This window comes from Rutidosis leptorrhynchoides, chromosome 11 (assembly GCF_046630445.1).
Source record: "Rutidosis leptorrhynchoides isolate AG116_Rl617_1_P2 chromosome 11, CSIRO_AGI_Rlap_v1, whole genome shotgun sequence".
NCBI classification, from domain to species: Eukaryota; Viridiplantae; Streptophyta; class Magnoliopsida; order Asterales; family Asteraceae; genus Rutidosis; species Rutidosis leptorrhynchoides.
The window spans coordinates 128,302,904-128,329,160 of NC_092343.1; positions in this window are offsets into that span (position 1 = coordinate 128,302,904).

Here is a 26,257-nt window from a genome sequence, read left to right on the forward strand (position 1 = left end):
ATTACGTTTTGTGAGATATAGCCTTCAAACTTGAGATCCACGTTGTTTTGAAATCTTACTTCACACTGCAACACATAGTACAAGGTTTTGCATCCAAACCGACAAATTGATTCTCAATTTATAATATCGAATCGATATCCAATCTATCGAATCGATATCCAAACAAACCGCACGATGTTGTTTGAAATATGCCAGTCTATCGACGTCTTTCTTTGGATGGTGAAGATGGTACCACTATGGTAACGTTGGTGCCGCTCTAAGAAGTCCCGAAAGATAAATGGATAAAAGATTATGAAATAAGAATAGGTCACGTGAGATAAGGATGATATGATGAACCTTTCTTTGACCAAACCCCACTCTTTTTAGCTCATCACTATGTCTCTATTTACCTGTAAATACACGGTTCACCCTACACCCCCACCACAGGGTTATATGTACCGATTTCATACAACTTGTATTCAACATGTCCAAAATATAATAATTTTTTAAAAGCTTTTGTTCCTGTTTTTTCACTTGTTTGTGTAGTTTTCTTTGTTAACAAATATTATATTTGCAAATACATATAATATTGTTAACACGAACAAAGAATATAACTTATTTATAGAAAAAATTATATTGTGCGAATGGACTCGTAGACAAAGTTATCTTATCTACAATGTAGTTCCAACGCCGGTTATACATATTATTATATTAATAATATTAATAATATACTATCTCCATTCTAATTTAATTATTCTTTGACTAAAAATAATATAATTTATAGAGTAAAATATATGTATAATAATTTTAGTTTTAAGAATTTTTTAAGTAAGACGGCCTTTAGTAGTGTCGTTAACATGACGTATTATATATCGGTTTATATTAACATTTTAATGACAATTATTTAGATTTGTAATATATTCATGCATGATTGATGATATTTCCATAACAATATTCGATAAATCCACCATGAAGTACAACTATTTCTGCATGTACCGTAAGTTTGTAACTACTTATTGTAGATCTGTAACTAATCTATCAAATATGATTGTGGAAATTTTATTGAGATTTCTTTAGCAGATTTTTTTAAATAAAAGTAGATCAAAACGATCTACAAGTGTTAGAAGTGTTATAGCAGTAGATCAAATGTATCTTGGTTCGATTGGCTAAAAAGCCATTGTAACACAAAATGATAGTTGTTGGTTTCCTAATGTCTTACAAAGGAGCCGTTAGTTTTTTGCTAACAAAATTGCCGTTAAAAAAGGGTTACAAATTGAGTCAGACACGATCGTCTTATTAATAGACCCTACGATCTATTTAACCAACCAAATGAAACTACACTCAGTTACAATCCCTTACTTTACACAAATACAACCTACTGTAGGCAAACACGTAAACGTACAAATGAAACTTCCCCAAACTCCTACTAAAAATGGCGTTGAAACATTTTTGAAGGCCCGCAAACAACCAGAAAAAGGATTGCATCCAAACGGCATAAGTGGCAGCAAACTCTAACCAAATCTGAACAAGGAGTCATTTTAACTACATCAATCAACCAAAAGTCGCCATCACCAAGCCGTGACCATCTTTGAGAGGCAAACCCAACCAAAACATGAGATCAACGTCGGGGATGAGACACAAAAGGATACTAGAAAGGCATCCTTGAATCTCACCAGGCCATTGAAAGTAAATCCACAACACCAAGAAACCTGACCCAGTAAAGAGGTAGCATCCAACAAAGAAGAAAGAGCAACGACACAAGACAAAGACATAGCTCAACGGAAAAAAACAAGAACAAACGAGCGTCATACTAGAAGAAAAATGAAGCACGTCAAACTGTACCATGGTTAAAACAACCACCAGCTTGGTACTGAAATCCATATCAGTATCTATGAGATAAAATACATCTTGAACTAATGAATCTATGCACTAACACCATTGTAACCAAACACTACCCTTAAACAAAATTGTGACCAAATGATGCGTTCGTGCGATATACATCTTTTACCCTCTAAATTTATATTTGATTTAAACACTACAATCAAGCACAAACAACTAACGAGCACTTAGAACCCGGTTATTATAGCACTTTGATGTAAGTATTCTTATCAAGTTTCGTCCCAAGAGACACGGTGTAAGTCGGATATTTGAAACTATCAATTGTCCTAGGGTTTGTTTGATTGTTGGGGGGGGGGGGGGGGGTTGATTGATATCAACTAACAACTAAAACTTGCACAATTAAACAAACATAAATTTACCAATTAAACTAGTGACAAGAAACAAGTAGTGAAGTATTAAGACTTAAAACAAATTAACTAAGACGTGTTCACTTAACTAATCCTCTCTATGCTTGGCTTGCCCCGTTTTGCCTATATTGCTATCTCATTAGTTGTTGAACTATTAAATGTTTAGCATTACTACTAAACCTCAAATCAAATGATACTCCACGAATTCACATAAGCTTTATATCTTAAGATCGAGTTAAGCATGATTTGGTTATTGAGATTGAGATTAGGTTAAAATCACTTAAAACCTCCAACTATCGAAATCACTTAAGATAATCGGCATTACTATGTTGACTAGAGGCCAATTGAAAACCAACCTAGATCAAGAACACAATCACTTGCAATTCTTAAACTAGTTGTCTAGATCACCTAAGGTGTTGAAGCACATATTGATTCACTTCTCAAATCACTAAGAGAGCTACACAACATATGTAATCAAAGTCAAGCCTAAAACAAACTCATAGTAATGGATCTTTAGCCAACTCAACAACACATGATCATGTAATTCATTCAAACAACAATAATCAATTGATTTGGGGCAAACACTAGCATTAGAGATTCATAGATAAGCAAACACAAGAGATTTAGCCAATCATAGCTAAAATTAAACTAATAATAAGCATAGAAATGTAAATCATCATCATCTTCAAGTTATTACAAGTAATCAATGTTAAATATGAAAAGTAAAGTGAAGATTACAACCCAAAATGTAAAGAAGATGAAGATATAAACTAAACAATGATGAATCTTGAGCTAGCATCCTTGAATCCACCCTTAAACACCAATGGATGATGAAATTAGGGTTTATTATGTGAAATTCGGACCTTAAGCAGCTGCTCCCAAAGATGCATATGAAAAATGACCTAATCTCGTTCCTTTTATAGTGATGAAAATCTGGGCTAAAACAGCACCAGGAGCGCCGCTTTTACTTCAGGAGCGGCACTTTAGGCTTGGTGAGGAGCGGCGCTTTTGACTTTGGAATGCCGCTTTTGGCTCTGAACAGGGACAGCGCTTTTGTTGAGGAGCGACGCTGGCTGATCAGGAGCGACGCTTTTGACATTTAGAACGGCGTTTTGCTCACTGAAGAAAAATGGAGACAAATCGTGCATAATAGCGCCGCTTTTCCTTCTGGAACGTGCTTTTGGGCCTTCAGGAGCAGCGTTTGGAGCTGTTTTATGCACTTGTCATTTTCTTAGCCAATTTTATGCATGATTTGATCAATTTTACACCAAATCAACTCCTTAGCCCTTAATTTACCAATTAGCTCAATAACACACTAAATAGGCTTCGAGATAGTCAAAACCAATCAAAGTGAGGTAGATATCGCGAAATAAAATATATATAAATGGAGCGATATCAAACCCCCTACATGTGACGATCCGGAAATCTCCGACCAAATTTAAACTTTATTTTTATTTGAGTTTCGACACGATAAGCAAAGTTTGTAATGTTGAATATCAAAATCTATCTTCATGTAATCATTTACCTTTGAACTGTGCCCGACGATTCACGAACAATGTTGTATAAATAAATATGCATGTACATATAAGTGAAAGTATATATATAATAATATGGAATTATAAAATAAACATTTGAATTAAATATGTAAAATAGGATACAAAATAATTAAACGTAAATTTAAAATGAATCTATATATATAAACATATATATTTTTATGATTAATAATTATTATATGTATATTGTGACGACCCGGGAATTTCCGACCAAATTTAAACTTTATCTTTATATTATTCAGACACGATAAGCAAAGTTTGTTAAATTAAATCACAAGAATTTGAAACTGTGTTCATACATTCATTTAACCTCGACCAAATTTCAATGATTCACGAACCACTAAATGAGCGTATATGATTAGGTATGTATATGTGTAAATATTATAACTTGAAAACGTCAACAAAGTATTAAACGTATAATACTTTACATAAATGTAATTGTTTCAAAATACATATTCAAATAGTTATTGATGGAATTAGAAGATGTTATCAAATGATTGATTTAACAGTTACATTGAATTATGATTACGAGTCTCTGTTAAGAGGTCCACTTTGATTTAGAAAATCTTTCCTTTTTAATGGCATTCGGAATATTTGGTAAAAGTGATTTACAAAAATGTCATTAACGAGAGTTAGTCAAAAGTTAATAATCATTTCTGTTGAATTTCAAAAGTGTACTTACTTTGATTAACTCGTGTCCCTCGATAAACCGACTATTTAGTTTTCATATTAAAAACATTATTGGTAAAATAACTACTATTATATAAAACGAGTTAAATTATATAAAACGAACTTTGAAATATATTTGGTTTTGAAAGACTAAAAATATTATATCATTAGTTAAAATAATTCAAATATATTTATTATGTACAAATTTACGATTCTAAATAAAAATATATATATTTTAACTGAGTCATAAAATGTCCCAATTTAAAATAATATATTTTGGTAAACAACGAGTCACTGATTTATAGAAACAAATGACCACGACGCTCAAATTTTATAAGATACTTTTTCATAAAGTAAATTTTTGATAAATAAGTCAAATTATTATTAAAGGTACACGTCGCGTAATGTAAAAGGCTAGTTTTCTAAACGTACGAAAGTGCGCTCGAAAAACCGAAAGTGGTACATGAGTCGAGTGACAACGTATGAGTCATTTTAGTAAAAATTACATTTTTACTATGCACGTAAATATAATATAATATTTAATTAATTCTAAAGATTAAATATAATATATATTAAATAATATATAAATTTACATATCATGTAATGTAAGTAAAAAATAAAGTGTCGGCACACTTTGTTGAACGAAAATGAGATGAAGGAGAGGCTCATGCGATCGCATGAGTCCCTCTCACAAACCTCATGCGATCGCATGAGGTGGTAGGTGGGTTTACATCCTTTAAATTTCACGATTTCGGGTTCAGTTTTCATTTCATTTCAATCTTTCGATCTCTCTATACTTATATTTATAATAATAATAATAATAATAATAATAATAATAATAATAATTATTATTATTATTATTAATATTAAGATTATGAATATTAATCTTATTATTATTAGTATTAGTATTATTAGGAGCGATATTATTAGTATTTATACCTAAAATACTACGACGGAGTGTTGATTGATTAATTTAAAAATGAGTTTTATGAGTGAGATAGGACTAAGGAAATTATGGGTTATAGCTATGGAGGTGATGGGTATGGTTCATGGGTATGCTAGTGAAGTCAATCTAGTGTTTATCATCTCCGTTGCGTCTACGTACCTTTCCTGTAATATTGAATCTCAATATTGATACGTGAGTACTCATAATTTAACTTTTACATACTAATAGTGTATCCCTGACTAGTGCTCGAGTATATAGGATTATGCATGCTTGTACTTTTGATATTGCCATTATATAGGATATGTTGAATCCTGAATTAGTTACGTATGCGGTTGAGATAAGGTATAAGATATGCATATCGTTGGAAAGCTAGCAAAAAATTAAGAACTTTTCCTTTAGATATCGAATGGTTTCGATGAACGGATTTGAAGTTATAGTCAATCGAATTTTTGTATTATTATTAAAAATGATTATTATTATCGTCGTTATAGTTTTATCTTATTATTATTATTATTATTATTATTATTATTATTATTATTATTATTATTATTATTATTATTATTATTATTATTATTATTATTATTATTATTATTATTATTATTATTATTATTATCTTTATCAATAAAAAGAATTATCATTAAAAATTATTATTTTTATTATTATTACTATCATTATTATCATTAAAATTATAATAATAATTATTATTATTATTATTATCTAATTATTATTATTATTATTATTATTATTATTATTATTATTATTATTATTATTATTATTATTATTATTATTATTATTATTATAACATTATCTAAAAATGGTTATTGTTATTGTTATTATTATTATTATATTATCATTAAAATAATTATTAGTATTATCGTTAATAATGTCATAGTAATTATCATTATTAGTATTATTGTAATTAAAACTAATATTAGTAACACCTAATTATTTTGATTACTATTATTATCATTATTATGAACACGTTATAAAAGACGATTAAAAGTTATTAAACGAAACGATTAGAAAATAATGAGTAAGAGTATCATGATGAAATTAAAATATTATAAGATATTGATTTAGATAAAATTATCGTTCTTATTATTTTTATCATTACTATTATTATTAAAAGTATCGTTAGTATTAAAACTATCATTTTAATGAAAATTATCATTTTAATAGAAATGTCATTGTTATTATAAAATATCATTATTATTATCATTTTAAATAAAGTTATTATTTTAAAATTAATATTAAAAGGTATTGTAAATATTAAAGTTATCATAATTAGAATTATCGTCTTATCATAATATCACGTTTAGTAAATATAAATATTTATATTTTTATTAATAGAATAATAATAATTATTATTACAAAATAATACAACTTTTACTTACTATTATTATAGATATTATTTTATCAAATAAATATGTGATACAAACATATTTTACTACGTGTAATAAATTACTTTAATAATACCTATCATATTATCTTTATGATATTAAACGAACTCTATAAATTTTATTACTTAATATATATAAAAATATATTTTATTATATAAATTTTAATATAAAATTTTATTTATTAATAAATGAATTATATTATTTACTCTATTAAATCTTTTAAAGATATTTAAAAATATAAAATGAGGATATTTAAACTACATATTAATCATATATAGATTTTTGAAAATTATTTTGAGTCAAATTGACTTTTGTTGACTTTTGCATATTAGTCTCGAGCATTAGGATTGTGGTACACTATGACTTGACCTAATTTGTTAGACAAATATTGACCAACACATAAATATATATAATTAATATAGGTTCGTGAATCCGAGGCCAACCTTGCACTTGTTCATTGACGTTATATATATTTTTACTACGAAAATACAGTATGGTGAGTTTCATTTGCCTTTTTACCCTTTATATTTTTGGGCTGAGAATACATGCGCAATTTTTATAAATGTTTTACGAAATAGACACAAGTAATCAAAACTACATTATATGGTTGAATGATCGAAGCCGAATATGCCCCTTTTTGCTTGGTAACCTAAGAATTAGTAAACCGATCTACTAATTGACGCGAATCCTAAAGATAGATCTATTGGGCCTAACTAACTCCATCCAAAGTACCGGATGCTTTAGTACTTCGATGTTGTTTTATCATGTCCGAAGGATTTCCTGGAATGATAGGGGATATTCTTATATGCATCTAGTTAATGTCGGTTACCAGGTGTTCAATCCATATGAATGATTTTTGTCTCTATGCATGGGACGTATATTTATGAGAAATGGAAATGAAATTCTTGTGGTCTATTAAAATGATGAAAATGATCGATTATGATAAACTAATGAACTCACCAACCTTTTGGTTGACACTTTAAAGCATGTTTATTCTCAGGTGTTAAAGAAATCTTCCGCTGTACATTTGCTCATTTTTAAGATATTACCTGGAGTCTTTCATGGCATATTTCGAAGACTGTTGCATTCGACTCATTGAGTTCATCAAAGATTATTATTAAGTCAATTTATAGTTGGATAGTGGATATTATGAAATGGTATGCATGCCTGTCAATTTTCGATGTAAAGAAAGTTTGTCTTTTAAAAACGAATGCAATGTTTGTAAAGTGTATCATATAGAGGTCAAATACCTCGCGATGTAATCAACTATTGTGAATCATTTATAATGTATATGAACGGGTCCTTTCAGTTGGTATCAGAGCGGTGGTCTTAGCGAACCAGGTCTGCATTAGTGTGTCTAACTGATAAGTCGTTAGGATGCATTAGTGAGTCTGGACTTCGACCGTGTATGCATGTCAACAGTTTTGCTTATCATTTCTAGTCGGAAATCATCTGCTTATCATCCTTAGGAAATTACCTGCTTATCATTATTAGTCTAGACACGTCTTTCTACATTAATTGCATGAGTAGCGTATAGACAAAATTCATATCTTAGCGTATCTGCTAAATCATATCTTATCGTATCTGTTACTTTAAACTTTGCCTGATATATTCCGTAAATTCCTCCGTAATTTACGAAATCTTTTGCTCTATATATAGATATTCTATGTAATTAGAATACCATCTGATAGCCGGAAGATCATTTCATATCGAAAAAAAAACTCTTTATCCAATCGTATGAAATGAAATTCGTCATTAGTTCAAGTCACTCGGATTCCGAAATGGAATCACACTCAAGCTCTGAAAGCAGTGTGATCGGAATGGATCAACCAATCAGTCATCACCTATTCTGGATGAAATGGGGATGGGTTCGTAGCCTCCTCAATCATTGGAGACAAGAAGAAGGCGATCCTTTCCATCCATCACATTGTCCTCTTGGCGAAGAACCTGATGCACTTACCGGCGAACCTATTCGAGAGACCATTTTCTCTCTCATTTCCAGAGTATCTCATCACGATTATATATTACATCAAATTTTAGATTTTAGTTATCCGCTCGTCCGAACCGATAATCACCCCGGTGTAATAGAAGAAGTCAACGAGCTTCGCGCTCGGGTAGTGGCTTTGGAGAATATGGTGCAGAGATTACAAACACCAGCAGCAGCACCAGCAGCATAACCAGTACCACCATCATCAACGCCAACAGTACCATTATCACCTCCAACCACAACCGCGTCGTAAACCTCAACTTCATAATCTGTCCCACGAGCATCAACGTCATACGCACCATAGATACCAAGGAGTACCAACAACAATAACTGACGAAGTGTTAATTCATAACTTCATTAGAGAAACATTCCACGATGATTATGTAATCTTTAAAGTCTTAGAGATTATCTAATCTAGCCCTAACCATAAATCAGTTAAGCGAACCAAAATGATAGAAGGAAGAGTAGAAACCCTGACAAAAATGGTGTGTGATTAACAAGCTAAACTTGTTTTACCAACAGCATCAACAGTACCGTCAGCATCACCAGCATCGTCAGTACAGTCAACATCAGAATCAACAACACCTATAACATCACAAACTCCGTCAGTTCAAGAATCACTGTGGACATCACTACGAATCAATAACACGTATATTGTATCAACGAGTTATGAAGAATTAACTCATTCCCTCTGAAGAAATTATATGTATTTTATATATATATATATATATATATATATATATATATATATATATATATATATATATTTTGAAATAAAAATAAATCTTTTCGTGCTAAGCTATTGTGTGTGAATCTTAACTACTCGGTTAATTCATATTACAAATATGCAATAATCTACGTCCTTTGCCCGCAACTTAACCATCGTTAACTACAATCTCTGTCTCAATTCAACAAATTCCAATTCCTAATAAATCAAGTATATACTTGATTTTACACTTTCATCATCGATGTAACTGAAACTTTTCAGATAACATCAGTCGTACTTTGCGAAGTTCACAAGAATTTAACGAAAACCAACATCACGCCTCAACAAATAACGAAGTATTGATTCATAATTTCAATATTATTGAAGAAATACTTATGTAATCTCTAAAGCCTTGAAGAGATTATTCAATTCTTGTTACAACTGTAAATTGAATGAGTTTAATTTAGTATTAACTCATTAAAATCTATGTTACATCTGAGGAGAATATATACATATATATTTTCATAAAGACTGTGATAAAATTCTTATGTACAAAATATTAATTGTGAAATTTTTTTAACGGGTAGGTAATACCCGAGAGATATATATATTCACAATTAATATGTTACATTCTTCGAATCAGATTAAGTAAATTACAAACTATACTTCCTACTTTCACAATAATATACGTTCGTTTATAGAAATCAAAACAACCATACTCATTCAAACCCAATTACATATTCTGATTTTGAAACCTCAGAATTCAATTCGAGACATAACCGGTACCATCACTTTTAGATTCCTACATCTTTTAAAGCTATACTTTGACTTCAAAACTGTGTTAGAACATCAAATGTATATTAACGACTACAATCTGTGTTCAAACCCTTCAAAAATTTCTGAAGACACTTCAAATAATGAGCAATCGAGATGATGATCCAACCACATATTACCCACAGTTACGTACTTGAAAAACTCTCGAAACCAAAATCATAGTTCGACACGTATATGTGTCAGACCCTTTTGGCATTTACTAGCTAAAATAACTTTTCAATTCCTTCTTAAAGTAGCCAATTTTGTCACAGCTCCAACAAGTCAACTGCGACTTTTCAATCAGGCTAGTTTTATTATAACCTCAATAGATACGTTACCCTTTCACCATCGATACTGGAGAACCTTTCATATTCCACCACATTAGCAGTAAAGTTACCAACAACTTCGTGATTCAATGGTTTAAGTCTCTCCGAAAAAAACCATTATATTTGTTCGTTAAAACCCGACCGTATACTCATCCGCACCTTGTAACAAGAATTGCCATACCAATCATTGAGAATCAGCAATCAGTATTTTGAAATCTCGCAGCATGTCTACGCCAACAGTTATATGTGTATATATAATGTCTATCTTCTGGACTTAATTTGAATGTGAAGTTTCTGAAAAACACTCCGAACTACGAATTGGTTCTCCGAAAATGGAAAAATGCTGATGAAGCATCAAAAACTATAAACTACTTTAACAGTAAAAGTTTGATGATAATGAATAAGTGTGCTGGCAAAGCGCATAAAAAGAGAAGTCTTGGAACTAGAAACCGGATTGAGCAAAGTATGAAGGAGGTTGTAGACAAATCACAAAGACTGAACCTGACTTCAAAGAATCCAAAAGACTGAACCTGACTTCAAAGAATCCAAATGATTCAATACCTGCTGAAGTCATTAACGAATACCTTGCTCCTGACTCTAAACCCCTGCGGACAATATTCTTCATCATCCTCTGATATTAGAAATTCTAAGATATCATCGTATCTTTCATTATAAATATCCTCCATATTTCTGAAGATATTTTCATAATTATTCTTATCTGAAATCATTTACCTCTTCGTGCTATCTGTATTACATCATAAAAGAAACTATTTTAGTTTCTAAATTCTGAAACATTCGAGTTTAAAATAGGAATATTTTAGAAGTAGTGTTGGGAGCTGAAGCATGAGTTAGTATAATATAATGAACTTGATCAACGTAATTATATTACATTAAGTCATGCTGAGTTTCTAAATGGAACGTGATGATTCACAGATCATAACATTATCATGTGCCATGTTATACGACTCTTGTATTCTATTTAACCTCTAAAATATCAAGAAAATATTTCTTGATAATTCGGCCTTTTCCGAGATATTTTGGTAAATTGACATGTCAAGATCTTGCCATTACAATTCTCTTCTTAGAACATTAACAATGTTCATTCTGAAATTCATATCTGCGAATTCTGGACCATTACAAGTGGTGCTTAATCGCAAGAAGAAGAAACGAAAGGACAAAACTCTAAAATAGAAATTTGGGGTATAAATCGCAGCAAATAAAAGAGAGCATTAACTAGGGATGACAATAATTATAGAAGACAGAAGCAGGGACTTTGAAATATAAGGGAAGATATAAAACCCAGCAACAGTACATAAATTACAAACCATGTATATCAATGTTGATCGCAACATAAAGACACGAGAGAATTAAAAGCACTATAACCCCAAGGGCAAAGTAGAAGTAAGCAGATTCCTCTGGTGGAAGATGGAAAAGGAGAATGATTGTTGCGATAGTAAGAATAAGGACAAGGATCAGAACTGGATTAAGCATTTTCATAATCTTTGGAATTTGGGAATTGGGTATAGGAATGGTAAAAGTAACGGAACGGAAGAAGTTAATTTATAGAGAAATATCTGATATGGAAATCAAGGCAGATCTCCGCATTTAATTAGAGAGATCCTAATTTCCTTATTCGCCGGAGAATCAAATCTTTTAGATTTTGAAGATTTTCTTTAAATCCCTTGAATTTCGGAATTCAACCAAGACAACGTCAACAGTTAAAATAAAATTTTATTTCTCATTTCACTTCTTTTATGATAGCTTCACTCGTACTCTTTAAGTAATTAAATCGTTTTATCTATATTGCTCAATAGTGATAAAACTCTATATACCAACTCATATTCATCATAAAAACATTTTTATGATTAACCATGACGACCACGATCAAATTTCGGGACGAAATTTCTTTAACGGGTAGGTACTGTGACGACCCGGGAATTTCCAGCCAAATTTAAACTTTATCTTTATATTATTCCGACACGATAAGCAAAGTTTGTTAAATTAAATCACAAGAATTTGAAACTGTGTTCATACATTCATTTAACCTCGACCAAATTTCAATGATTCACGAACCACTAAATGAGCGTATATGATTAGGTATGTATATGTGTAAATATTATAACTTGAAAACGTCAACAAAGTATTAAACGTATAATACTTTACATAAACGTAATTGTTTCAAAATATATATTCAAATAGTTATTGATGGAATTAGAAGATGTTATCAAATGATTGATTTAACAGTTACATTGAATTATGATTACGAGTCTCTGTTAAGAGGTCCACTTTGATTTAGAAAACCTTTCCTTTTTAACGGCATTCGGAATATTTGGTAAAAGTGATTTACAAAAATGTCATTAACGAGAGTTAGTCAAAAGTTAGTAATCATTTCTGTTGAAATTTCAAAAGTGTACTTACTTTGATTAACTCGTGTCCCTCAATAAACCGACTATTTAGTTTTCATATTAAAAACATTATTGGTAAAATAACTACTATTATATAAAACGAGTTAAATTATATAAAATGAACTTTGAAATATATTTGGTCTTGAAAGAATAAAAATATTATATCATTAGTTAAAATAATTCAAATATATTTATTATGTACAAATTTACGATTCTAAATAAAAATATATATATTTTAACTTAGTCACAAAATGTCCCAATTTAAAATAATATATTTTGGTAAACAACGAGTCACTAATTTATAGAAGCAAATGACCACGATGCTCAAATTTTATAAGATACTTTTTCATAAAGTAAATTTTTGATAAATAAGTCAAATTATTATTAAAGGTACACGTCGCGTAACGTAAAAGGCTAATTTTCTAAACGTACGAAAGTGCGCTCGAAAAACCGAAAGTGGTACATGAGTCGAGTGACAATGTATGAGTCATTTTAGTAAAAATATAATATAATATTTAATTAATTCTAAAGATTAAATATAATATATATATTAAATAATATATAAATTTACATATCATGTAATGTAAGTAAAAAATAAAGTGTCGGCACACTTTGTTGAACGAAAATGAGATGAAGGAGAGGCTCATGCGATCGCATGAGTCCTTCTCACAAACCTCATGCGATCGCATGAGGTGGTAGGTGGGTTTACATCCTTTAAATATCACGATTTCGGGTTCAGTTTTCATTTCATTTCAATCTCTCGATCTCTCTATACTTATATTTATAATTATTAATAATAATAATATTATTATTATTAATATTAAGATTATGAATATTAATCATATTATTATTAGTATTAGTATTAGTATTATTAGGATCGATATTATTAGTATTTATACCTAAAATACTACAACAGAGTGTTGATTGATTAATTTAAAAATGAGTTTTATGAGTGGGATAGGAATAAGGAAATTATGGGTTATAGCTATGGAGGTGATGGGTATGGTTCATGGGTATGCTGTGAAGCCAATCTAGTGTTTATCATCTCCGTTGCGTCTACGTACCTTTCCTGCAATATTGAATCTCAATATTGATACGTGAGTACTCATAATTTAACTTTTACATACTAATAGTGTATCCCTGACTAGTGCTCGAGTATATAGGATTATGCATGCTTGTACTTTTGATATTGCCATTAGATAGGATATGTTGAATCCTGAATTAGTTACGTATGCGGTTGAGATAAGGTATAAGATATGCATGTCGTTGGAAAGCTAGCGAAAAATTAAGAACTTTTCCTTTAGATATCGAATGGTTTCGATGAACGGATTTGAAGTTATAGTCAATCGAATTTTTGTATTATTATTAAAAATGATTATTATTATCGTCGTTATAGTTTTATCATATTATTATTATTATTATTATTATTATTATTATTATTATTATTATTATTATTATTATTATTATTATTATTATTATTATCTTTATCAATAAAAAGAATTATCATTAAAAATTGTTATTTTTATTATTATTACTATCGTTATTATCATTAAAATTATAATTATTATTATTATTATTATCTAATTATTATTATTATTATTATTATTATTATTATTATTATTATTATTATTATTATTATCATTATTATTATTATTATTATTATTATCATTATTAATATATATAACATTATTTAAAAATGGTTATTGTTATTGTTATCATTATTATTATATTATCATTAAAATAATTATTAGTATTATCGTTAATAATGTCATAGTAATTATCATTATTAGTATTATTGTAATTAAAACTAATATTAGTAACACCTAATTATTTTGATTACTATTATTATCATTATTATGAACACGTTATAAAAGACGATTAAAAGTTATTAAACGAAACGATTAGAAAATAATGAGTAAGAATATCATGATGAAATTAAAATATTATAAGATATTGATTTAGATAAAATTATCGTTCTTATTATTTTTATCATTACTATTATTATTAAAAGTATCGTTAGTATTAAAACTATCATTTTAATGAAAATTATCATTTTAATAGAAATGTCATTGTTATTATAAAATATCATTATTATTATCATTTTAAATAAAGTTATTATTTTAAAATTAATATTAAAAGGTATTGTAAATATTAAAGTTATCATAATTAGAATTATCGTCTTATAATAATATCACGTTTAGTAAATATAAATATTGATATTTTTATTAATAGAATAATAATAATTATTATTACAAAATAATACAACTTTTACTTACTATTATTATAGATATTATTTTATCAAATAAATATGTGATACAAACATATTTTACTACTTGTAATAAATTACTTTAATAATACCTATCATATTATCTTTATGATATTAAACGAACTCTATAAATTTTATTACTTAATATATATAAAAATATATTTTATTATATAAATTTTAATATAAATAACAATGATAGGGGATATTCTTATATGCATCTAGTTAATGTCGGTTACCAGGTGTTCAATCCATATGAATGATTTTTGTCTCTATGAATGTGACGTATATTTATGAGAAATGTAAATAAAATTCTTGTGGTCTATTAAAATGATGAAAATGATCGATTATGATAAACTAATGAACTCACCAACCTTTTGGTTGACACTTTAAAGCATGTTTATTCTCAGGTATTAAAGAAATCTTCCGCTGTATATTTGCTCATTTTAAAGATATTACTTGGAGTCTTTCATGGCATATTTCGAAGAACGTTGCATTCGAGTCATTGAGTTCATCAAAGATTATTATTAAGTCAATTTATAGTTGGATAGTGAATATTATGAAATGGTATGCATGCCTGTCAATTTTCGATGTAAAGAAAGTTTATCTTTTAAAAACGAATGCAATGTTTGTAAAGTGTATCATATAGAGGTCAAATACCCCGCGGTGTAATCAACTATTGTGAATCATTTATAATGTATATGAACGGGTCCTTTCATATATTAAAATTAAAATATATATAATTTATAAATAATAATTAATTAATAAAGTTGATTATATAATAATATATAATTATTAAATATTACATAATTAATAATAAATTATTAATAAGTTAAAATACAGTTGTTATAATAACATTATTATTATTTTCATTAATATCAGTATTAGTTATATTATTATAGATAATATATATATATATGAAATCTAGTGCATCTAATTTATTATCCTTACTAATAATATTATTACCCTCATTACTATTATTGGAATAGATATTTAATATAAATATCAGTGTTATTATCATTATGTAAAATACATAAATATGAAATTTGATACTATTGTTTTGTTATATTATTAATATTATTGTTATCATTATTCATATCATAATTAGTAGTAAGATTACAATTTTGATTATTATTAATGATTATTTATTATTATTATTATTATCTTTATCAATATTTTTATCATTATTAACAAGATTACTAACAATTATCATTTTTATTATTTATAATATTTTTATTAGTGTTATTATTATTATTAATATTATTTTTAATAATATAATTAATTACTATTATTGCTAATATTATTGCTAATATTATTATTATTATTATTAATTATAAATATTAATTAATAATATTATTATATTATATATAATATATAGAAAGTAATATATCGCGTACAGAATCTGATTTCCTATCTTTTTATTTTACTCTTTTGTTTCTTGTCCTCTGCTCGTGACTCTATAGTTGATCCCCACCATCACAACATAACAAATCCATCTTATCAGTTGTACTACTCAAGAATTAGATTATCACCAATCAATCCTGCTATCTATTTACTATACTTCAAAAAAAAAAAAATTATCAAATCAGAAAGATAGAAAAGTCACCGGAACCTCTGCTCTTGAACTTTTAATGCAAACCTCAAATTCGATTCAACTTTCAAAATGTAATAATGTAGTTTCGTTAGGATTATTTTACTCAAACTACCTGCAAAATTTCAAGCTGCAATTCTTCTAATTGAATTCGAATTTCGAGTCAAACTTTTGTTTCAAAAAGTCAAATCGTATGAACATTCATCAAATCCGAATTCGTATGAATGTTTTGAGTTCAATTGACGATTCCACTAGATTCTTGGACTGATTTACAAACCATTTCATGTTGAAACCTTGAGCTAAAACATTCTTAAAACGAAAATCAATATTTTTTTTAGAAAAGCTGCGACAGCAGCAAGCTTGTAAATTTTTTTTTTGTTTTTGTTTTTCTTTTGATCAAGTGTATCCTTCACTAGACGTTTCTGTTTCTAATGATGAATTTAAATCATTTAGTTTGTTTGTGTTGCTTGCTACACTCTCTGGTCGACGAAGTACTTAGAAGAAGAAGAGAAAATAGGAAACAGTTAAAACCGGGTTAAATGTTATTGGGTTCTGTCATATTTCGGATTATGGGGAACAACCCAACAGTTTGAGGTGTTAGCGGGGAGCGAGTGGTCTTGGGTTCGAGTCTCTGTTGAGGCAGTATTTTTTATGCCTATTTTCCTTGAAGGTAGCTTCATATTCTTATTAGTTTTATTATTATAATTATCATTTTCATTATTATTATTATTATTATTATTATTATTATTATTATTATTATTATTATTATTATTATTATTATTATTATTATTATTATTATTATTATTATTATTATTATTATTATTATTATTATTATTGTATTGATTATTGTGATTATTATTATTATTATTATTAATAATTATAATTATAATTATTGTTGTTAGGTTAATATAAATAATAGGATTAATATTATTATCATTTTTGTTATTACTAAATAATATCATCAAGTACTATTATTATTATTATTATTATTATTATTATTATTATTATTATTATTATTATTATTATTATTATTATTATTATTATTATTATTATTATTATTATTATTATTATTATTATTATTATTATTATTATTATTATTATTATTATTATTGATACAAGTATTATTATTATTATGATTATGATAAGTATTAATAGTATTATTATGAAAATAACACAGTTATTATTATTTTCACTAAGATAAGTATTAGTTACAGTTCTGATGTTATGCGAGGTGTATACGAAATAATTATATTTTTGTTACGAAATACTATTAAATACGATACAATTTTACACAAGTTATTTATTTATTTATAGAGTGGATATACCTAAACCTTGCTACAACACTATAAGCAGTGTACCTAATCGTAAAGTAGTGTAGTTTTTAGTAAGTTCGGTTCGTTCCACAGGGAGCAAGCCAAGTTTAACGCTATATTTTTAAAACTATATTTGTGTATATATATATATATATATATATATATATATATATATATATATATATAAGTAATATTATTATTATTATAAAAAGGGGGGTTTTTACCGTTTAATGACCGGTTTGTCGATTTTGTGTCTTAAGTCACAATTAAAACCTAATGTAAAATATTAAAAATAAATATAACTTAATTTAAAGCGAAAAGTAAATGACGATAAATAAAAGTGCGATAATTAAAAGTATGATAATTAAAAGTGCAATAAATAAAATGACAATAAATAAAAGTGCGATGAAATATGAAATAAAGGAATTATGCTTATTTAAACTTCCGTAATCATGATGTTCGACGTGTTGATTTTAGTTTATTACCATGGGTTAATTATCCTTTGTCCTGGATTATTCAATATGTCCATCTGGTTTTTATCCATAACAGTCCATCAGTCATAAATATAAAGTGCGAGTGTCCTCGTCAAATTATCCTTATACCCGAAGTCAAATATTCCAACTAATTGGGGACTTAAACTGTAACAAGGTCTTAATACTTTGTTTAATAATTACACCAGGATATCAACTGCGTGCAATCCAAGATTTTAATACTTTATTAACAATTACACCAAGTGTCCTTGTATGTAATCCACCCCTGTTTTAATGAGTCCATTGACTATTAATCCATCCCCGTGTCCGGTTAAATGAACGATTATTAATATTTATAAATATCCCGCCCATCGTGTCCGATCGAGTGTATGTGGTTATTTATAGGTACGTCCAATTGTAAATCTTTATATTAAATTAACGAGCTATCATTCAATTAAACAAATATAAAGCCCATTAATAGCCCATAGTCTAATTTCCACAAGTGTCGGTCTTTTGTCCAAACCCCAATTATGGTACAAAACCCAATTACCCAATCTTAATGGTTAGCCCAACATCACGATTATTTCGGCTTAAATAAGCATAATAATAACTTAGCTACGAGACATTAATTTAAAAAGGTTGAGCATAACTTACAATGAGTATTAATCGCGTAGTGTTACACGGACAGAATTTCGACTTACAAACTTAAAACATTCGCCACTATAACCTTATTATTATTAATCTTAAATTAAAATTAAAATTAAAATTAAAATTAAAATTAAAATTAATATATATATATATATATATATATATATATATATATATATATATATATATATATATATATATATATATATATATATATATATGTTGAGAGCGTGCAGAGAAAGGAAAGAAAAAGATGTGTTTAACTCGTCCGAAAAACTGACTTTTTATAGAACTTGGCCAGCTACAGTAGCTCATGCGAGTGCATGACTTTTGTGCCTTCTGGCCATGCGATCGCATGGCCCGCTGTTCCAGCTCACATTGAGTTTTAAACGTGGGCTGCGCGTATTTATTTAATATATATAATTTTATATAATTAATTATATATTATATTATATTCTTGTGCATTGTTGACTTGTAATTTTAGCTCCGTTGCGTCGCGCGTTGATAGTTGGTTCATGTCCCGGTTCCGGATTTTCGAACGTCCTTGCGTACTATTTAATATCTTGTACTTTGCGTTTTGCGGCTTGTACTCTTGTAATTTTGAGACGTTTCTCATCAATAAATTGAATCTCTTGGATTGTACTTTGTACTTTTTAGCGTTTTGGTCATTTGCGTCTTCAATTTGTCGAATCTGTCTTTTGTCTTCACCTTTTATTATTTAAACGAATATCACTTGTAAATAGAACAATTGCAACTAAAAGCTTGTCTTTCTTGAGGGATAATGCTATGAAATATATCTTCGTTTTTAGCATTATCAAATATTCCCACACTTGAGCGTTGCTTGTCCTCAAGTAATATAGAACTTGAATATAACTTTACTAGAATCACTTCTTTATTCTTCACACTTTGTACATCTGTGATTTTAATACGGCGGTATGAACAATGGTAGTAACTATGTGGTTTACAGTCCCACATGACTATGAAAATTTAGATCCTTTAGGAAATTGGATCTTTATGAAAACATTTGATCTTTTGAAAATTCAATCTAGCTTTTACCCTAGATAAGTTTTCCGGAATAACCCTTCACCGGTGTTTGCAAATTGTTTTTGTGGTTTCAGATTTGAAAATTTTAGCTCAAAACTTATGGTTTTGTGTCACCCACTTGCTAACCTTGTATTAGGAAAGCAACATGTCCAGTTTACTTGCTCCGTATATTACCTTTCGGTAAACTACCGTCCGGTTGTAAAGGAAAGCGTTGAACAAGCAACTGTTAAGGCAATGTCCCGTGACATGCTTTTGATTATGGTCTATATCGTGTCGGATGCAATTACTATCCTTTGTAGGAGCAATAGTAAAGATCACCCTATAGTTTTTCGGTCTGGCACAAGGTCCTGTCTTCGACCATGCTATGCAACCACTGTTCTTACGGTTGACACCCAATTTGGTTCAGGTGACCTAATGAATTCCAGGTGAATTCCTAGGATTTAACGTTCAATGGTAATGAACGCATTGAAAATAGGGTTTTCAGAAAACAAATCGGTTTGTAATTTGATCAAAATATTTTCTCGTTCAAGATCGAGTTTAGATATCATCGAATTCCATGAGTTTGTAATTCTCAATCTTTAAGGTCAATCCCAAGAATTGAGTAATATCAGGCTTAAAAGCTGATTTTTGATCTTTAAGGAGATTATCCTCTCTGGGGATCTGATTCATTAGTCTTATAAGCTAATTTGCACGGTGTCCCCCCATTGTACGAGACAGATCCTCTCATGGTTAGGATAAGTCTGACCACTTGGCGACCCTGTTTTATGCTAAGGTCCGTGAATTTTTAGCTGATTTTCGAGAAAACTTTTCAAGGTTTTTCGTAGACTCTACAACTGGTCTGGACGACAACTTCCTGACCTAAATCAAGAAGCGCGTGTCTTTTTCTCGAAAGACTTTACTTCTTTTTAAATTTCATTTATATTACAATAAACTGGGTAAAACTGATTAATATCGTTCAAAATAAAAGTATCTTCAATTATTTGTACAAAAATATGTGATATATGTTCTAAATAACTTGGTAAATTTTTCCCACACTTGGCTTTTATTTTCCTTTCTTTGCCTTTTTATTCTCCTCTATTCCATTTTAAATAAATTCAAGTATTTTGGGTTGTTTCTCAATTTATGTCCTTTTCGAGGTAACAATAATTTCGGTGCTAACACCTAGTTTTATCGTTCATAAATATGTATAAACATGATTTTGAATTCATTTATTTGAAAAAAAATTTAAAAATTTTACTAGAAGTGGGTAGTCAGTATATAAGACTAGGGCTGTTCTTTATTATCAGAGAGCACTAGATTCTAATACAACTACTGCGTTACTAGTATTTTTAATGGTAACCAAATGTTTAAATTAAATTTTTTTTAAAAATTCGAAAGAATTTAACCCCTTCCCACACTTAAGATCTTGCAATACCCTCATTTGCAAGAAATCAGTAATAATTTAAATTATTGAGGGTGATTAGCGTAGAAAAATGATTAAATTTTACCAAAGTTTCCAAACATATTGTTGTTTGTGTTGAATGATAAATGGTGCACATCATTTTGTTCATTCCATCTGTTGTTACATCACACTTGTTTTTCATTTTGTCGTCAAAATTAATAGCTTTTGCTGAACTTAATGTCAGTCTTTAAAAATGCGCTGTTTTACCCTGTTGTGTACATGAGATAAAATACATACAATACAAATATAAACATGCATGGTATTTTGAAATGGGACTTGATATCCCACTTTCAAATTATAAAAATGAAATATTAGTACAAAATAATAAAAATATTAAACATTACATTAAAGTATCAAAATGTTAAATGTTTAGCATAAATAGATAAAAATAATAAAAGAGAAGACATCACCAATGGAACATTATTGATTTGGATAGGGGTTCCAGTTCACATCATCGTTCGGGTTCCATGGTTGGTGATAGGTGTTCTGGTATGCTTGATTGGGGTCGTACAGGTCATAGGGTGGTCGCATGTCGGGCTGATGTGGTGGGTAAAAAGCAGGTCGAGTCGAGATGTAGTTATTTGGTACCTGATATGATAGCTGGCTCATGATTTGGTGCTGATGAACTTGCCAGCTATTGTGTTGGCGTTGCCTGGAAGTCTCATACTAATTCGCGGCTTGCCACTACTCATACTGATGATGCCTATCCTCATTAGTCATTTCTACCTCATCTATACGCTGGAAAACGTCAGTAGCACTATCCCTAATGACATCCCTAATGTCATCCGCTTCCTCCATCTCCTCATCCGAACCCCTCTCTACCTGTGGATGGCGGCCTTGATATTGTATTGCCTGATTGCATCTCCTAGTCAATACCTTTGCACCTTGATAGACTTGCAAACTTAAAGTCTCGTCCTGTTCCCTACATACCATCATCGGACCCCCTTGATCCCTATCTACACCTAAATACTCTCCAATGAGAGTAACAAAAATGCCTCCTCCTATTATTCCCGCTTCCTGTATTCCTTCCACCATTTTGAACAGATAAAAACTAACACAGTAGGGGATATTAACAAAGCTTCTAGTGTCTCGAATGCACTTAAGGTAAAATAAATCGTGTAAAGTCATTTTCTCCTTGTTGTTACCTCTTTGTGTAATCGAGTTTGCTAAGAATCTATGTATTATACGAAGCTTGGCTTTATTAATATCGAAATAGGAGTGTCTTCCTCCCCGCGTAAACACATTAAAATTTGACATAGGCCTCCAGATGGCGTTACCATCAAAATTTCTATCTACTCGCTCACCATGATAAATCAAATTTGTACAATCAGGTGATAGTAATTCAGCGAGAGTGTAAATCTGTAAAGCCCTAGCCATGTCCAGCATGGACATCCTGTACATCCTACAGCCAAGTAAAAATCTAAGAAAACTCTTATCGTCTAACCTATCTACATACTTATTAAAAGCTATAGTATTCATTAGCTCAACACACCACTCTTTATATACAGGCCTACGAGTGGTAAATAAACGTTCCCAATCAGGAAAAGAAGAGCTGCCATACCTTTGGATTAGATGCTGCCTAACTGGGTTAGCTAGGTGGACCCTTTCCAAAGGCTCCCAATCTATTACCCTTGGAACTTCTACATTTTTGGTCTAAAGCTTAAATTTGTTACTTTGGTACGTCGGGTAATCTCTCCAACTTCTATCAATCCTTAAATGGGGATGCAACCGTTCTTCATGAATTGTTGGGTGTTCTATTATATGGTGAACGGGAAATACAACGTAGGTAATAAAAAATTGTGGTTCTGGTTCATAGTATGGTACGTGTTGATCATAATGTTGTTGTTGTTCAGGTTGTTATTCCAGTTCGTGATATTGCATCTCTGGCCGTGGTTCCGGATCAGGTTGCCTAGACGTTGATGCACCGTCCGTATTTGTATTTCTCTGCAAAACACATTAAACACAAAATTTGTGCATCCAAATATGCATTAGTGTTAGCAAAATAACAAATTAAAACAATTACAATAACATGTTTAATCCATATTAAACTTATACTCATTTTCATTTTTTTATCAATTCTACACATTTTCAAATAATCATATATGAAAATGTTTACAAAGTTCATAAGCTTTTATCTCAAATAACATGTTAAAATAATCATTACTAGTAATTAAACAAGTTTCAAATGGCATTTATATCAAATTAATTAAGTTCATGAATTTTAGACTTAAAAAGTCTACTTTAATTCTCAAAAATCATGTTTAGGATCAAAGTTTAGATCATTTAGCAACCTAAATATGTTATACTACTTAATTTAGCAATAATTCATGACAAAAATTGGCCATAACCTGTTTATATCAAAAAGTCCCAAATTGCTCAAGAACACAAACCCTAGATTTCTAAATTTTTTGAGGTTTTTGGCTTCAAATCATGTTAAATAGCATCAATTTAGGTTATACATGCATAATATACTAACAATTTAACTCTAATTACACTAGAAATTAACAAAATCAAATTAGATAAATAATTAGCTCAAGAACACTAAAATTCGAATTTAAAGAGTTTTAGGGTGAAATCTTTACCTTCCTGCCTCCCCATCTGAATATAGGCATGATTGTAGAAGATTATTGTGAGAAATTTGATTGATTTTGGTTAAAAATTGGGAATTTTTGAGAGTGTTTGTATATGTGTTCGTGTATATGTGTGTGTGAATTGTGGAAGACAGAAGCCAGGTCATGTTTTTATGATTCTGCCCGGATATCTGTCCCAATGCGATCGCATGAGGTTACAGGGTAAATCCCATGCGATCGCATGAGGTCCCTGATCTTTTTTATTTTTATTTTATATAAAACCTTTTACTTATAAAACAATTAATTAATTTTAAAAATTTGTTTTCTTTTAGAATGAGGGCGTTTCAGATCGTTATCCTAGTTCGTCTCTCGACAAAATTTTAAAATTTGTTGTTTTAAAGCGATGTTTTAAAAGCAATGAATTTTTTTTTTATTTTTATTTTTTATGTTTTTGGCATACTTTAATTTAATAAGATTAAAAATAACGATAATAAAATTTCTCGTCCCACCCTTGGGTAAAGCAATTTCGGTTCCATGACCTAGTCTTCAACTCACGACGAATTTTATAAATCAATTTTTAACTTGATGAAGTAAAGTACATTTTTGTTTTTAAATTCACACCAAACTTAAATTTAAAATGCATAAAATTTCATATAAATATTATTAATATTTATATACATAAATTTTACAAATTTATTGAAAATATTAATTATTAAAATATTTAAAAACTTAAATATATTGGTTTTAAAAATTTACAATAATAATTTAATATTAATTTAAAAACAAGGTAAAAATTAAAATTAAAAATCTTTTTGGTCTTTTATCCCACTTTAATCAATCAAATATTAACAAAAATATACGTCCCTCTTTTGGGTAAAGTAATTTTGGCTATTTTACCTAGTTTTACTCCTGACGAATTTCTGAAATATTTTGAATTGATTGATTAAAGATATTTATACCTTATGAATAAACGGTAAATTTCGCAGTGATGTAATAAATTTTTGTATGATATCAATAATTTCGGTTTCGCATACCTATTTTTATTGAATATCAATTTAATACTTTATAGCGAACGATTCAGCGTGTATTATCAAAAGGTTAAAAGCAATAAATAAAAACAAATAAAAACTGTACATACTTACCTGTGAGATAGAATTCTCAGAGACCTGATTTAGTTGACTCATAGGAGAGTCGTGTGATTTGGTTTTCCATAGCTACATAAGCGTAACCTCGATTCTTCAATAACTTTTCTTCTAAACATATGAACGGTCCTTCTCTGCATAGAGTAACAAATTCGGTATTTGAATATGTTTGATTGTTCGAACATTTCCTTCGTGTGACCATTTTCCGCATTTATGACATCTTTCAAGGTGTCGTGCTCTTCTTTTTGTTGCGGATTTTGATTTTCCTTTACCAAAATGTGTCTTATGATGATCTTTCCTGAGTTCTTTCCTCACTTTGTCCATTTTTCCTCTTATGAATGATACCAGTTCACTCGGGAAGATGTTATTATTACGTTTAGTAATCATAGCGTGTAGTAGTAGACCATGGTTCAGATCAAAGGAATTCTTCATCTCGTGAAACCTAAAAGAAATAAAAATTCAGAATGGAGGGAGAAGACTAGTTCTTTAGGGTCTGCTAGGGAAAGACCATTCGGATTCCATTTTCGAAAATTACACGAAAACAGAACATCTAACTCTAACAGAAATACATATTACCCTTAAAAGATTCGAATCTTCCCACTTAGTTAGCTGTGGTGTCGAAATTGTGATTAACTTCATCTTCAACTTCCATTGGATTATCTATGTAATGTTTAACTCTGTGACCATTAACCTTAAATTCAATCCTATTTGAATTTATTAATTCTACTGTTCCATATGGGAAAAC